The following is a 17,641-nucleotide window of genomic DNA, read 5'->3' as shown; positions in this document are numbered from 1 at the left end:
AATAAATAAACGAGATGTTTTGGACTTTCCGCCCTCAGCAGTCGCAGAAGCCAAACTGACAGTCATACCTTTCTCTGAACTGTCTGCTTTTTGACATTTGATGATGTCCTCACACAAAAATTGCACAGCCAATATTTTCTTTTAAATCCTTAGAGACTGCTTGGATGGCAAATCTGCTTTGCTGCTGCTCGCTCACTGGAAAGCTTCTTGAGAAAAAAGAGTTGATTTAAAAGACGAAAAGCTCATTGATTCGAAAGTGCATCAGAGCTTTTTCTTGGTCTGCTGCGTGTGATGGAATGAAATTATATGTTTGTTCCATTTTATATATATCACAATATCATAATCAACTTGTCCAAAGGAAAAAAAATAAAAAATAAAAAATAAAAGCAACAGTCTTAGAAATCATTTTACAGGTTGATTGGATAGGCTTTAGTTTCTACCCCAATGAGCAGGTCTCTGGGTCCATTTTGGCCAGTGGCCTTAAGAGGGTTCTCACTTTAAAAAATATAGACTACGAATTTCTCAAAAGTAACAACTTCTCCTCAAAATTACCAGCATATGGTTCATTTTCATCCATGCACTTCTTAACATGCAGTGGGTTATTGACCAAAATCACTTCACAAATCAAAGTGGACCAGAGACCAGAGAGAGGTTGCTGCTGGTCTGTATTTCAGAATAACCAAATAAGTTACTGAAGTCAAAGAACCTGTGAGTAGGGGAAATAAATTAAATGTACATAGTTTCACGTACTTTGCAAAACAATAGAATGTTTACATAAGAGCCTGCCAAATGAGGGCTAAAACTATGATATGCATGTTTTTCCTACTTTTCTGACATGGGTGCCCCAGTTATTAATTACTGAACATGATGTGTCAGGTAGTATTTCATGAATGAAATGTTATCATTAGTACCTGTGCCACGCAATGCTGCCACGCTTATCAGTGATGGGAATAATGAATCATGTGAAGCACTTCCACTGAGGAGGACATGGAGCCACAACATCCAAGGAGCCTGAGATTAGTGTTGATAATTATTCTGTTAGTAATTTATTCCAGGAGTTTTCATTTCATTCATTAGTCAGATCTAATAATTAGTTTTATTATTGTGAATCAACATGCAGACAAATTTGAAGTTCAGTTAAAGGAAACAAAAAATTTACATAAAAAAGAAGTAATAGAATAATTATTTTCCTGAGGAATTAGTTATCTTTATAATGATGTAACGCCATTACTGAGTTACTTTTTGAGAAAAGTAACTACTAACTATAATTAATTACTTTTTTAAAGTAATGTGCACCTGCCTCTTCATAGGTCTCTGCACAGGCCTGGATACTAGTGCTTTTTGTTAGGAGCTTGTTTTTTTATTTTACACTTAGAGTGACGTTTGGGCTGTTTGACTTCACATTTAATTAGGTGCTCTGGGCTTTTCAGTGAAGGCTCTGAAATGTCTTGGAACATTCCCTCTTTCTCCTGGAAGTGAAAGTCTTCCTGTTTTTAACACAGCACGTCCCACACAATCAACATTTGTCAAAATGAGTTTGAGTTTTCGGTGAGGATTCTGTCTTTTCCAAAAATCATCTAGATTTCAGGTCAGGAGTGAGAGAAAAAAAAAAAAAAAAAAAGAGAGAGAGAGAGAGAGAAAGATAAAAAAAAAGGAAGAGACAGCTTTATATTTTACTTTGTAACTATAATAAAATGATCCAGTTTCAACTTGACATTACTAAGAAATATTACCAAAGAGACCTAATGAATTGATCTAATGATTGAAAGATATGGCTGTTCTGTTAAGAGGTTTTACAATGAGACCTGAGCTTCAGTTTGACTCTGGTTAGAGATTTCTTCTAGCTATTTGGGGTAGGAACCAATGACTAGAAATGTAGGCTTTGTAACTATACACATTTGTATTTTATTATACACATTCTATTATATATGATGTAGATATAAATATACTTTTAAATTGAAAAACAAAGTCTCTTCTGACACCACCAAATGGCAGTGTAAGTGTTCAACAGGTTCCACAGAATTTAGTATTATGGTGAAGACAACCAAATATGTGATGTCCTTGTAAGAAGACGCTAGGACTCAGGAGGAGTTGTGTTGTAGCCCTTCCTTTTTACACACTCTTTGGAACTCACTAATTTGGACCAAAATATTCCTCTGGCATAGTGGGAACTTTTTATTTTTACTTTAAGTATGCCCCTCAATAAAGACTCCACACCTTGTCTTCATGAATGGATACACATTTTTTCATTCAGTTTATGTATATATATATATATATATATATATATATATATATATATATAAAACCAAGCCCTGACCTTCTGCACATCTTTTTCCTTCATTTGTTTATTTATTTTAATGGATGACTATTCAATGATAAAAAGCAATGAATGTTGCTGAATATACAGAGAGGACATTGCCAGATTGTCCTTCACTGAATCTACTTTTGCCAACAAAGAAAGTAGGTGTTGGTGGCTAATAAAATCATACATATAACTTTGATGTCTTGTCCAAAATAATAAAAATAAAAGACAATTGAGATTTTGACACCTTCTTGGAACGTCTATAGTGTTTATACTTTTTACAAATAGCCACCCGGAATGTAGGAAAAAGACTCTCACCCAGGAGTATTGCCAGACATAATGATCTACATGGGGCAGCAGGCTTCGTTCCTAATGACCTGCTGTGTTTGTGCAATGACATTCTCTTCCATCTACATCCCTTTGCTAAGATGACTGTTACTGTTGCTTCCAAAATAACTGCTGCAGAAATGCCAAATAATAGAAACAATATGATTAAAGAATTAATGACAAAATTAATGACAAAAAAAACCTCACACGTGAAGATAAAAAAAAAAAAATCAGTTTTGATCGTATTGTGTGTGGTGTGCTCTGAAAATGTAATCACAGAACAACACACACATAACAGTGCTGTCCCACAACTGATCTGGAATCTAGTCCTCCGAGCCGGATAAACGTCGAAACGTAGAAGAAGAACCATAGCAGCAACCAGCAAAAACCGAAAAAGAAGAAACATAGTAACAATTGGAAAACACAGCACACAGCATGGAAGAGGACATACAGGACGAGGGAATGATGGTGGTCTTGGGAATATTGTTAACAGAAAAAGCCAGAACTGAAAAAAGTAACAGATTGGAGACGATATGAACACAGGCTGTGTCCGAATGTGCACCCTACTCCCTACATAGTGCCCTATATAGGGCTCACGCCATTTTGTAGGGGTGTCAGAATGTCCAGAAAGAAAAAAGTAGGGCACTCAAAATTACCCACAATGCATCTTGAAAAGTAGTGAGCATCGATGGTCACTAGACGGGCTAATATAGACAACAATGCATTGCGAGCAGAAGCTCAACATGGCGCAAGGAGGCGAAAAAAACGAGCGGTGCGAAATGACCTATAAGCAAACAAACAAAAAATAAAATACAGCATAAGGAATAAAAATAAAAATATTTACACACAACTTTGGATTGGATTTGGAATGACATCTTGACGCGGGTTGTGGTTGCCGTGGTGACGGCAGTAGTCACGTGATTTGCGGCGACGAAGAAATTAGGCAGCTCCGTGTCTGAATCGCCAAGAGAATGAGTCACTATGTAGTGTACTATATAGTGCAGCCCTATGTAGTGAACGAGGGGTTAGGGAGTAGGGTGGACATTCGGACACAGCCACAGACCTTATTTACTTCCTTATTCCCCAGCCAGCTCGCTCTCTGATTGGCTACATTCCGTATCGCGTCACCATCCAAGCAGTCAGAATGCACGAGTCATCGGCGTTCCTCAGAAATCGGCACTGAAATATTAAACATGTTCAATGATCCCAATTGTCGGCTACAACCCGTTTCGGAGCAGATTATCGGGTAACACACCACAGACCAAATTATGATTGGACAGGGAAATCTCACGATGATCGGATGTTTGCCGTCTGAGGTCGGGAAGAGACCAAATCAGGACAAAAACAGCCCAAAAAGTTTTATGTATGTACCAGGCTTAATGTAAACAAACTAGAGAGAGCGGGTTTACAAAAATAAGGAGTTTTCTATCTGGCAGTGACAAATGAAAAATAAAATAAAACAGGAAGAGTAGCATAAAGAAGAGAGCAAGACCGCGGTAAGTAGTGCAAATAATCCAGAAGCTGATTTAGCTCAGAGCAGCTCAGTCTGTCCTTGTGATGACTACCCTAGTGTCACCAGGTTGAAAGTAAAAACAGATAACTTAGATAATATCAAATTAAAGCTGCTTAGTTCATATTAAATGTAAACTAAAAATGCAAAATTATAGAATTATTAGGCGAGAAATCTGATATGCCCTACTAAAGTTTATAGATAAAAGTTATTTTAAGCAAGTGGTGATTCTATTTTATTTTCCATATCTTGTCATCTTTATCCTTCTGAAAACTATTGCTACTACTAATACTGCTGTATTAGCTGCAAATGCAATCCGAAAGGCTCATAATGCAGGTCTCAGCACATAGTTTAATCTTCTGTATTGAAACTACATTAAATCATATTGCCCCAGTTATTTAAATGAAAATAGTAAATAATTATGTAAAAAGTATAAGTGAAAGTCATCAAAGAACATTTAAAAGCTGAAGAATTTGATGCTGTAACAACACATTTTAAAGATAACATTAACATGTTCTTGTCATTGTTAGACTATATTATAATAAAAGGGAAATTAATTCTGCTTGGGGCCCCCCAGAGACCCAAGAATCGCCTCTGCATATAATAATATATGGACTAAAATACACAGCTCAAAAAATAAAGAGAACATTTAGTCATTACCATAAAATGAGAAGCAATTATCTGGACAACTCCTTTAACGGAGTGGTGACCATTTTCTTGTCTTCATCCTTTCTGGCTGATTTTTGGTTGTGTTTGCATTTTACCAGTGCCCTCACCACTAGAAGTAACATGAGGTGGTGTTTCAGCTAGAGCAGCTCATCCAGGATGCCACATCAATCCACACTGTGGCAAGAAGGTTTCACTATTTCTCCCAGCACAGTGTGAAAAGTGATGATACGAGAAGACAGACCAGTATACCAGGAGGTGTGGAGGGAGAAGTAGGAGGACCACAACCCAGCAGCAGCAACATGCTTATTTATGCAAGGAGGAACAGGAGGAGCACTGCCAGAGCCCTACAAAATGACCTTCAGCAGGTCACTAATGTTTCTGCTCAAACTGTGACAAACAGACTCCATGAGAGTGGTATGAGGTCCACAAGTGGGGCCTGTGCTAACAGCCCAACGCTCTGCATCCTGATTGGCATTTATCAGAGAAAACCAGGATTGGCAGATTCACCACGGGCACCCTAAGCTCTCACAGATGAGAACAGGTTCACATTGAGCACATGTGCCACGCATGAGTGAGTCTGGAGATGCCGAATATTCTGCTGTCTGCAACATCATCCAGCATGACCGGTTTGGCAGTGGGTCCATCACGGTCCAGGGAGGCATATCCTTGGAAGGCACACAGACCTTCATGTGCTATAGAGGTATCCTGGATGCCATTAGGTACCGGGAAGAGATCCTTAGACCCATTGTGAGACCATTTGCTGCTGCAGTGGGACCTGGCTTACTTCTGATGCATAACAATGCTCTGTCTCATATGGCTGGAGTGTGTCAGCAGTTCCTGCATGACAAAGGCATTGATGCTATGGACTGGTCTGCCCGTTCACCAGACCTAAATCCAGTTGAGCACCTCTGGCACATCATGTCTCATTCCATCCGCTGCAGCCACATCGCTCCACATGTTGTCCAGGGGTTGACTGATGCCCTGATCCACGTCTGATCCCTCAGGAGAACATCTGTCATCACATCAGGAGCAAGCCCTGAGATGCTGAAGGGAGTGCATACAGGCATGTGGAGGCCACACACACTACTGAACCTCATTTTGAATTGTCTTGAAGAATTTCCATAGAAGTTGGGTCAGCCTGTGATCTGATCTTTCTACTTTTATTTAGAGTATGACTGTAAATCCAGACCTTCATGGGTTAATGATTTTGATTTCCTTTGATGATTGTTTTGTGACATAATGAATGAAGATTTTTTAACCAGAATATTTCATTTTTCAAGATCTAAGATGTGTTATTTAAGTGTTCCTTTATTATGTTTCATCCATCAATCAGCTGCATTTCCTCTTTGCAGTGATAACCAGCCTTTAATCATATTGGGATATGCACTGTGTGTTATTCCCTTATTTTCTCCTTTCCTGCTTGTTGTGTGCTGTCAAATAACCACCTAAATGTTTTAAAAGTAAGACAAAATTATGAGAATAATACAAGACAATATACTATAATATCTGTAACATAAATCTATTATTTTACACACAGTCTGTTTTATCTTTTCACACAAACTCAAGTTGGTCAGCACAGAAATTGTGAATCACAGTCATATTCTTGTAGTTACTGCAGCGTGATTATTGTGTAAACACTACGCTGCTCCAATGTTTTGCAGTCACGTGGAGACGCCCAAATGTGACAGATGTGATTGTGAGGCAGAATTTCAGCCAAAATGTTTCTGATTCTGAACAAACTGAAGCTGTTTAAGTCCTCCTCTATTCTTATGAATGATATTTGTTTTATCTGCATGGTTCTTGTTTTTGTTTGATTCAGTTCATGAGTGGCATAAAAAACAGCAGCTACTCTACACTAAAACTGTGACCAGTCTAAAGTCTGGGGTGCTGATATCACAAAAAATGGTTATTTTAGTGCACTTATGTATCCAAATTAGCCTTAGTTTGAATAAATGAAATACAGAAATAGATCAAATTTCATCTCAAGAAAAAGAAGGTTTACCTTTTAATACTACTGTGGCTGTTGAGAAACAGCACTTTTAACTCTAGACACCTTGTACAAAAGTAATTTTTATGCTTTAGAGAAAGCATGGAAGATCTGATCCATCTCATTCCTCTGCTACCTTGCTGCTTCCTTCTTTCCCATGCTGCCAAACCTTGCACATTCATCGTAACATCATTGCTGTTGTTGGTCTTCCTGCTTCTTTCATACCCAGTCAGTCTGTTTCCCATTCTTTAAAGATCTTACTTCTGCTGTTATTCCCTATACAAAATATGTTGTGCATCCCACCTCCTCAACAACTCCACCTTCTGCATTTCCCAAAATGGTGCCTCATCACAAGTCTACTTCCTCATAGTCCGCTACCAGCATCTAGACTCCTGGGGGACCTTGGCTATCATTCATCACCTCATGTTCTGCATTGATGAAGCTTCAGAGTCTAACTACCAAACTTTATTCTAATCATTTGTAGACTAAACTTAATTCTAATTGTTGTATACCAATAAATATGTGTCAAGCTTTCATTTTATCTCTCTTTATTGAATAGTATTTGTACGTTGTGTCTGTGTCTGCAGGAGCAGCTGTGTCTCATCATAAGAAACAACTTCCTTTTCTTCCATGCAAAATTGTTAAAGAGTAATTTCCATTCCATAAGATATTATGGCCACTAAAAATGCTCTGGAAATAAGAAATCAACTGTGTGATGAAAAGATATTGAAAGAGGGTATGGACAAAGACAAGAGACGAGTGAAGAGAAATATACAGCTGCAGATAAAGTTGACAGGAGGAAACAGTGGATTACCCATTCACATTCATTGACCAAAGCTTTTGGAGTAATGTAATGGAAAATTTACACATAACCCTTATAGTTTGTATTCTACACTTTGCATTGTTAAAGCTTTGGCTTATGTTTTACTCAGGGAGGAGAATGACTGTGTACCCAGAGAAGGATTTAGTGAGCTCCCCTTCCCCCTTTTCTTTTCTTCCTTGTACCAGGCCATGAGGGGTTTACTACAATGACCTTCGACCTCGATGTTATCAGCTCATGCTCTGCCTCTATATTAACCAAGCACACATGTACCTCCCCAGACTCGTGCAGCCAAAGCTTCTTTGACTGTGTGATCTCATTGCTGATCAGCTCTTAATTAAATACTTTATTTAATTCTCACTCAGTGTGTGATCTTTGATAAATAAAATTCCACTACAGTAATCCTTTATTCTTTATTTTAAAGAGTATATTGAACAGTAAATGATGTAAAACATGCCACTGATTTCCGACAGCAAAACATATCCTAGTAGTTTTATTTAATCTGTGTATATCAAATAAGTTATTTGAATTCAAACAAGGTAAAATTTAAAAGCAATAACTTTTTCTCGGTTCATTTTGTTCTGCAGAGCAAAAACAAAGCTCCTCTCATTCAGCTCCTTATCAGCATGACGACTCCATGCCCTTGAAGGTGTATCCACATCAGGTAACTTCCTAATCATGAGGACAAATGAATTTCATTTATTTGGCAAAAAGCAATTGTGGGAAGGTGAAGATTTAATGAGTCTGGCGGACATGAACAAGCGAGAACAGTAAAGACAAATTATGCAAAATAGATTCTGTTAGTGGTCGAAAGTAAATCATGGCATCGTCCTTCCTGTGTCTTAATGTCTAATTTGTCTTCTTTTGCTTTTTCTTTTTTTCCCCCCCTTTTTCCTTTTCTTTTAAATGACTAAGGGCATTGCAAACAGAACAATCTAAAACCCACACATTTGGTAGAGAGTAACACAGCTAACCTCTCCACCAAGAAGTGCTGTTACTAAGAAGATATAAGGGAGGCTGATGAAGCCCCATGGATAAGTGGACATCTTCATTTTGGCTGAAGTGTTAATGACCAGTTTATGTTTGCGACCCTCAGACTTGACAGGAAAGGGAAAGCAATCAAACCTGGAGGTGGGAGAGGGGAAGGTCTTCAGATAACCCTCCTCCACTTTTAATGATGCAAAATTACTCAAGAAAAACACACAAGCACAGCTCTCTTTCAGCCTTTGTGGCAGGATACCCTCCTGCAGAGTGGCAGCCTGCAGACAAAGATGGAATAGGTGAAACGAACCAGGTTGCGCTTTGTTCTGGAATTGTAATTGGACATAAATTGGTCTCCTACTGCTGAGAAACTGTGGTGTCAGGAGGCAAACGGGATCACTAACAGAACAACCACAACATATAGGAGTGGAATAGGAGAGGAAGGGAGACAGAGGTAGAAATACAGACAACACAAGGAAACAGGAAATCTGTTGTGACACCATAATTCTGAACATATTACATATTATAGAACAATTCTCTATTTTTTCATATCTCTAAAAACTATTTAAACATATCTTATGATTTAAGATTTTTGAAAGCTGATCGTTGCATTCAGTTATTTTCTATAAACTGTCTAAACTGAGTAATAGAGATCTAAATGTGCTTAATAATGATAACTTGACTATTAAAAACATACATGATTTTGCTGCTTCTTATAGTTACAAGTTTAAACTTTTTATGAATGTAAATTATTGTTTTTAAGACGACCTACAGCAGTGCCCTTGATGCTGCTTTGCTGACAACGCAGCTCAAAGTAAACCGAAAATTATATTTTCATTTGAATTCGTTTTAGAAAAAATATATTTGGTTTGCTTGTAAGATATCAGTATTGCTATAGCCACCATTTTCCTTAATTCATTCTCATAGCTGTTATGTTTGGGTTGGGTATCACAACTGGCAAGATTAAGCCATTAAAAATGCAGCATGAAAAGGGATCTTTTGACTCTGAAGCACAAAAATAAATCTTATTTATTAAATATTTAGAAAAAAGACACTGTATTCATTGTTTTATTTGAAATTATTTATAAGGGTGAATTTGATCCAACTGCTGAAATATTGAATATATTGCCCTTTAGGGCCACCCAATACTTATATGCCTACACGCCATATTTTATGTGGAAATGTCTCATAGTTTGTGCACTATTTTGAAGAATATTTTTATCACAACACACAACCATATGACAGAAGAGCCAATGCTGATGAAATGACCATAACAGTGTGGTGAATCTCAATTCTTACATATAAAAAAAAGGCTGTGAAAAGATGAGAAAGGATGTATTGAGCAGTTGCTCCAGGGCCCATGAGTAGTGTAATCTCTCAGCCTATTGTCTGTCTCATCTTATATCATCAGAGAGCTCTTTTCTATGCTTTGGTGCAGCTTGTATTATGATGGAGAAGGAACTGGTGTGTGAAATCAGAAGAGGAAAGGCAAGATACTCAAGGACAAAAAGCAATTATCAATCAAGAGAATTAAATGTCCCTTACTAATTGTGTTTAATTAATTAAGATTGTTCATTCAGTAACCTTTTACTCCTTATCAGCACAAAAGAGAACATGGATGACACTGTTTAGTGTCAATTTTCTTCATATTGTGTGCTTGAAAATGCTCTTAGTTTCACTATTAAGGATCACTATGAGTTTTACTGTTGATTTTCTTTACTTTGATTTCACCAAACATGTTTACCTCTGCTTACAATACTTGAATATGTTCTTCTCCACATATTTCCACCTCAAAGATGAGGCTTCAGCACTTAAACATTTTCCTAGAAAGTTTTATTTCAACTTTGCACATTCTAAACAGTTTTACAACCTTCAGTAATCACCTTAATTGCTTTGTTTGCTTGATGCAGACCAATAACTTAAACCTTCTGAAACAAACATCTTTCAGCAACCTCAGAATGTGTCAGTTCTTTTTCTTTTTTTCTTTTTCCTTTTTTGTTCGATAAGTAATGTTATATATATGAACAAATATGTGTCTGTTTAGCTAAAACAATCTTTCACAGAACTCACATTTCCCTTCTTTGAGTCATAGCAGTGTAATAACATGTGTCTGTAAGTTGGTGTCCAGTCAGGTTTTGGTCCCCATCGTCAAACTAAATACAAGAGCACACAAAAGGAAGTGCACACACATACTCACGCCTACTGTACTGTCAACATCTATCGCAGATGTAGAATTGAAAACATAATTTAAACTGTGTTTTACTGACAGATTCTGTTTGATCTGCAGATATTTAAAAAGAGGTGTGATGTTAATGCTTTGAATGATTTTAATTCAGATAAATGTTATTAAGTATAAAAGTAATAAAACTGGTAATTCAAATATTTTTTTTTATTTTCCCTGAACTTAAATAAGTGTATATAACCCCCCCCCCCCAAAAAAACAAACAAACAAACAAACAAAAAAAAAAAACTAACTAATTTACCAGTACAAACTAACATCCCAAAATGCAGAAAATGTGGTGCAGCTAAGACTTGACTCAGATGTAGATATCAGATATAGATATACAGATTAATCTGCCAGACCTCCTTTCATTTCTGTTTTTGCACTGATGCATTAAATTATGTCTGGCTCTCACTATTTCTCTTCTATTTAATAATTACTTAATGATGGAGTGTTTAACTCGAGCACTAAGCGTGTTATTTCTAGTTCAATTAACTGTAGTTACTCAACTGATCACAATAATCACTTAAAACTAAGAATATATGAGCTTGTAACACTAACACTGAGCATGATGATGCATTTCTTTGTGATTTCCCATAAAACCCATACCGATTTTTCAGTCATTTTTATCTTTTTTCTGTCTACTGCTCAACTCAGTCTTACTCACTGTTCAGGCATTGACAGCCCATGAAGATTTATTAAAGACATCTACTCCTGGATCTTCTGTGATGGCCAGAAAAGTGACAGCAGCACTGATGAAAGTCTGGCTTTCACAGCAGTGGATGAAAACAGCAGTATTCATGTTTGTTTGAGACATGTTTTGATCTTGGAGCCCAGCTGGGTTTGCAGCCCTGGAACTCAGTTTAGAGCAAAAAAGGAAACAATATGTATTAAAGAAAGAACAAATTCAAGCTGACAAGTCTAAACAGAACCAACTGCAAATTAAAATGCTTAATTTGCTAAATAAGTAAATAAATTTAAAACTAATTTATATACATTATACAGCAAGAATATAAGTGTGCACTATACATGAAAAGTGAAGGCACTCCTTCATGTGGTCACTGACACAGGGTAACATCTGCATTGAAACCAAATTTATTACATCTGTTTTTGTTTTGGTATAATTGAACAAATGGGTTTATAAAACGACTGCTTATCTGCATCATGACTTCAAATGGAAAAAATCAGCAAAAGAATAAAAAAAATAGTAGTTGTTAGTTTTAACAAAGAAAGGAAGCAATACATGATGCCTGGTGACCAAATGAGTCATCTAACAGTAATCAGGAGCAGTAATCAGGATGTATGTAGCACCACTAAACAGAGCTACTGTGATCAGTCTCCAGAAATGACACCACAAACAATGCACCAACTGGCACAAACTAGTTTTGAAAGGCACACTGGCAAATGCTTCAGACTTGTCACAAGAGTTAGCAATGGAACTTGAGTTTATGTGACGGCTCAGGCAGTGCACCCTGCATGTCAACCTGAGGAAAAAATACCTTGCTTGCTCCTCAGCACAAAACTGCCAAATAAACTGCAAAGCTACTTTGAAGAATATCATTAAAAAAAACTAAAGAAAAACAAAAGCTGATGTGTATAGGGAGTATATTCTTTAGCGAGATGAAGCCAAGATACATTTTTCCTCAAGTCCAGCATATTTAGCCTGAACTTTGCCAGAGATCCTGCAAAGGTGCAGTTCGTAGAGAAACCAACGGGTAAAAATAAGTAGATGAATAAGTGAAAAAGGTTTTGGGGAGATGCAGTTACTAGATAACCCTATGAATTTGACAGGATATGGAAACATTTTCTGACAAGTAGATTACCAGTCAGTGTAGGTGTTTGGCAGAGGAAAACTGTTCCTGGATGATAATGAGCCAAAGCGTGCTGCAGAATTCACAGATGTGTCGCCTGACTTTAAATGAATCCCTGCACTCACCACAACCCAGCAAAGAGTAACTGAAAATGTCTGAAATATATTAGAGCATCTCTACAGAAATGTGTACAGCTCTGGTTTGTCCTGAGGAGGATTGAGTCTGTCAACAAAAATGTCATTATTGAAAATAAAATGCCTGAATCTCGGTAATGAAAAAGTGAAACTGTTGTAGCGAAATCACATTGAATCCCCTAAAGAAAAAAATGCATTGGCCCATGTTATATGTATTAGACAACCACTGAGACTTATGCTGTACTGAACTGTGTAAAACAATTTTTCATTGATTCTTCTATTAGGATTTTTGCAGAAGGTTTGAAATCAATGCTGCATCTTTTTAAAGCAACTAAAAAAAACAACATATTTTAGAGTGCTCTATTCCCTTAAGTTATGAAAACAGCTCTATACACCTGCCTAAAACTAGTCAGTTGAGCTGCCTATGGGGTTAGAACACTGACAGCTCACACTGATGCTGACAATAATATTAGACGTTAAAAAAAAAAAACTTAACTTGAAATACAACCTAAGCGCCGTCCTTGAAACCCGCCTCTCTTCGCCAGAACAGTGACAGGGTTGAAACTAAAGATCAATTTTCTCAAAGCCACATGTTTGTTTTAGCATCAATATTTGTCAGTATTCTGAACCCATAGATACCTAGCTGTTAATCTAGCACACCTAGCCATAAAATGAAACACTTTATTTATAGGCCTACAAACCCTTTAAAACAACAAATTAGTAATGTAAAATTAAAAAAAACAATACAGAGTACAAAGAAAAGACATGTAAAAAAAAACAAAACAAACAAAACAAACAATAAAAAAACAACAACAAAAAAACAAAAAATCAAAAAAAAAAAAAAAAAAACAAAACAAGGAAAGCAAGAAGCAAAACTGATCTGCTAATGGTCATTTAGACATTCAGATATGCATCTTCCCTGAATGTCAGAATTAACTTGAATGGTTTACTGAAATTGCAGACAACTTTTGAGATAAACAAAAAACTGGATCTATTTTTTTTATTTTTTTTTATGATAACAACAGGGGAAACATGGTATTGCAGGGGATGGAGGGGGAATACGCCAACTCAGAGAATTAAATTTATAGTAAGTAGACTCCACCAGTTAGGTTTTTGGCCACACCACAGCACTGAAGCTACTCTAGTTAGGGTCTTTAATGACATTCGCTTGAGCACAGATAATGGAAATATTTCAGTCCTGGTACTACTGGATCTCAGTGCTGCATTTGACACGGTTGACCATAACATCTTACTAGACCGGCTGAAAAACTGGGTTGGACTTTCTGGCACTGCATTTAAATGGTTTGAGTCCTATTTAAAAGACAGGGATTACTTTGCGTCTATAGGAAACTATGAATCTGCGAGAACCAAAATAACCTGTGAAAAACACAAAATATGTTAACACAGTTATGCTGATGACACACAAATCTATACAACCATCTCACCAGGAGACTACCATTCGATCCAAACTCTGATCAACTGCATTGATCAAATAAAAGATTGGATGTGCCAGAACTTCCTTCAGTTAAATGAAGACAAAACTAAAAAAATAGTTTGTGGGGCGAAGATAGATTAAAAATCAGTACTCAGCTTCAAACAGCAAAGTTAAAGACTAACAACCATGCCAGAAATCTGGGAGTTGTCATGGACTCAGACCTGAATTATATATATATATTATATATAAAATTATATATATATTATATTAAGAGAGTTGTGAAGTCACTTAAAGAACATATTGAGGATTAAAGGACTGATGACTCAGCAGGGTTTAGAAAAACTTGTCCATGCATTTATCTTTAGTAGGCAGCTGCAGTTAGTCCAGAACGCTACCGTTTGAGTCCTCACTAAGACCAAGAAAGTAGGTCACAGCTCCAGTCCTCAGATCTTTACACTGGCTTCCTGTCTGTCAAAGAATTTACCTCAAAACCCTGCTGTTAGTTTACAAAGCACTGAATGGTTTAGGACCAAAATACATTCAGGTTTGTTATGAACCAACCAGATCCCTCATCAGGTCATCAGGGTCAGGTCTACTTTCTGTTTCCAGAGTCAGAACTAAACGTGGAGAGGCAGCGTTCAGCTCTCAGAAAACTGCCAGTCTGCTGAAACTCTCAGCAGTTTTAAATCAGGGTTAAAAACTTTTTTTATTTGCTACCTGTTATCAAAACAACTGTTAATTCCTGACACTGAAACTTTTTTCTTGCATTTTATCTAATTTATTTTAGCTTTTTCTTTCTGTTTTTATTTCATTTCTTTTATTTCTTTTAAGGTTTGTTTGTACTGTAATTTAGTTGTTGTTGCTTCCTGCACCCTGCTAATGCTTTTAGTGTTTAATGAAATCTGCTATACAAATAAAATTGCCTTGCTTTGATGGTACACACTACATGCACGTAAACAGTGGACTGATTTTATGAACAGCCAGTACTAAACTGTAAAGCTTATAGGGCTTCATACCTACTCAGAGCACCAGAGTTGGAGGCGCTATGATGAGTAGATCATTAGTGGATTGATTCTGTGTAGAGCTTTGGTGCTCAAGTTAAGGATACCTACTAAAACTCACTTCACTTTTCACCTTATAGCTAGCCCCAGTTTATCACAGCCAGATGAAGTCTCCATCTGCCTCTATGATTCTGTTACTTTTTTGGTTTATCAGAGTACAAAGTCATACATTTAACTTTTTTTTCCTAGCCTATAATTCAACTTTACAGTACTCAGTTACTAAGAAGTGAAACAACTATTTGACATTTACGTGGTAGCGAACAGGGTTGTCCTCACTTCCATGGTATTCTGCATATTCTTTTATAAATCTAGTATTGTTACACATATGCAAAATCATCTAAATCTTATCAAACAAGTGATGGATTTATTACATCAGATGCCACAGAACAAGTTGACTCACTATTATTCTCTCTTTCTCCTTCTGAGACCCTTGGAGCCAGAAATGACACAATCCAAGGAAATTCTACTATTATATTACACTATCATGCAGGGAACTAATCTTTTGAAAGGTTATTCTTAATCACTAAGCCATGTCCGATTTACATTTTCCACAAAATAACTAACCAGGGTTTGTTTTCTTTCTCTTTCCAGCGCTCACTGCTTGTTATCCCTTAGGGCTGCATTTTCCCAGAAACTCTTGGTGACAACAGATTTCATATAGACCTACTTTAGTTTACCAGAGGCCACATTGCGAAATCCTCCTTTTAATTTAACATATTAAGCTTGTCAAGCAGTGAAAGCTTCAACAGAATAAGGTTTTAAGCTGCTACGGTCATCATTGTCTCAATGATTCCTTGTTTCAAACACATCGCATGTCTGTCCGCTTCATTAGTGCTGCTATACTGTACATCAAGAAATCGCTACTAAATCAAAACATGCAGTTCATGGAGGTCAAACTTCTCACTTCTTGTGATCAGTTCTATACCAGATTATAACCTGCGCTGACTTGGACTTAAAACAGTGTGCTTTTAAGCTGAGCTGCAAAGTCTTCTTGATAAAAAAAGGATGCAGCATTTTGTGAGGAGTGTTATGGAAAGCCATACAATATATGGCATGTGTGTAAGTTCAACAAAGAAAAGGAGAGACAGATAAAATGGGGCAAATAAAAAGCAAATCCATTCCCACAAGCAATGAGAATTGATAAAATGTAAATTCACAAGAAGGCCGTGTAATTTTTAATCTCCAAACAGATGCCAGTTTCCTGCCGTGCTCACTCAGCAAAACCAAGACACAAATGCTTTATCCTTGCTGTCTATGCATAATCCTTTCAACTTTACCAACATATGGCATGCCCCAAGACATCGCTCAGACAGTCTGACTCTGCACATACCAATCTGCACTTAAGAAGTCAGAGTGGACTGAACCTTACAGATAATTTTTTTTTCTCCTATAGCTTTTTTCCACAAAAATATATTTTGTACTTGTTTACTGCACTCTTGTTAAAACTGCATTCAAAGCCCAACATACAGGAATTTTTTTCTAATTTGTTTCTTATATGATAGCTATCTACATAAAATGTAAAAGGTTAGAAAATAGCCACCAACACTCAATACTTTTCTTTTTTTTAACTATTTGAAAAAAAAGAACATGTGCCAGAATTAATCTCAACTAGCATCTAATCTTCAACCACTTGTGTGGCCATGGGGCAACAAACGTTTACTTGGCTTTAGGAATTATGTTGAAAGCAGATGTCATAGTTGCAGATTGTACACCGTCACCTCCTTGTACTGACCTCAGGATATACATCATTATCTGGCACACAAGGGTGAAATTGTGTTTATTTATTTTATTTTTTTTCCAGCCTTGAGAACAGTTCAACAGATCAGAAACATAATTATGTGGGACAATTTTTAGAAAAAGGGGTTGCTGTTGAATTTTGGGTTAGGGTTTTCATGCTGTATCTCAGACTGTGAGGGATGGTAGTTCACTTATTGCTGGACATGCAAATTGGACGCCACAATTAATTAAGTATGATGTAGATCCAATAAAAAGCAGATAGGGTAAAAAAAGTAGGGACAGCTGGAGCAGAGCCAATGCAAGCCTTTTAAACAAATACATGCAAGCACAAGTCTTCCTTTGAAACGTTTTCCTTTTTTAAAACGTATTAAATTTGCTTTTACTCACAGTTTGGTTAAGAGTAGGCTTTTGCTAAGAGCTAGAAAAGCAGTCAGTCGATTCAGTCTAACTGAACTTGGAATTTAGGAAATAGCCACACGGACACATATGGACTCTTCTTCATATACATGAATCTCCAACCCTTCTACAGGCTTGTGTTGTCAGCTTGCCTGAAGCAAAACTTGTCACTCTGGTAACCACACAGGCTGCTCTGACAGACAGATGTGACGGGAACACAACTTAACATGCTTCAGTCAATGAAGGACAA

General features: G+C 36.9%; 1 long non-coding RNA gene across 1 annotated transcript; it reads left to right on the top strand.

Annotated features, from left to right (window-relative positions):
- The first annotated feature begins 3,459 nt into the window (after positions 1-3,459).
- On the top strand, positions 3,460-17,422 carry LOC121654620. The gene is made up of 3 exons (XR_006012977.1): positions 3,460-3,604; positions 5,444-5,446; positions 17,412-17,422. It is a non-coding gene; the product is annotated as an uncharacterized LOC121654620 (long non-coding RNA).
- Positions 17,423-17,641: the final 219 nt, after the last annotated feature.

Source organism: Melanotaenia boesemani, chromosome 15 (genome assembly GCF_017639745.1).
Source record: "Melanotaenia boesemani isolate fMelBoe1 chromosome 15, fMelBoe1.pri, whole genome shotgun sequence".
Lineage (NCBI taxonomy): Eukaryota > Metazoa > Chordata > Actinopteri > Atheriniformes > Melanotaeniidae > Melanotaenia > Melanotaenia boesemani.
The sequence above is the reverse complement of the archived record's forward strand: the minus strand, read 5'-3'. Positions and strand labels throughout refer to the sequence as shown.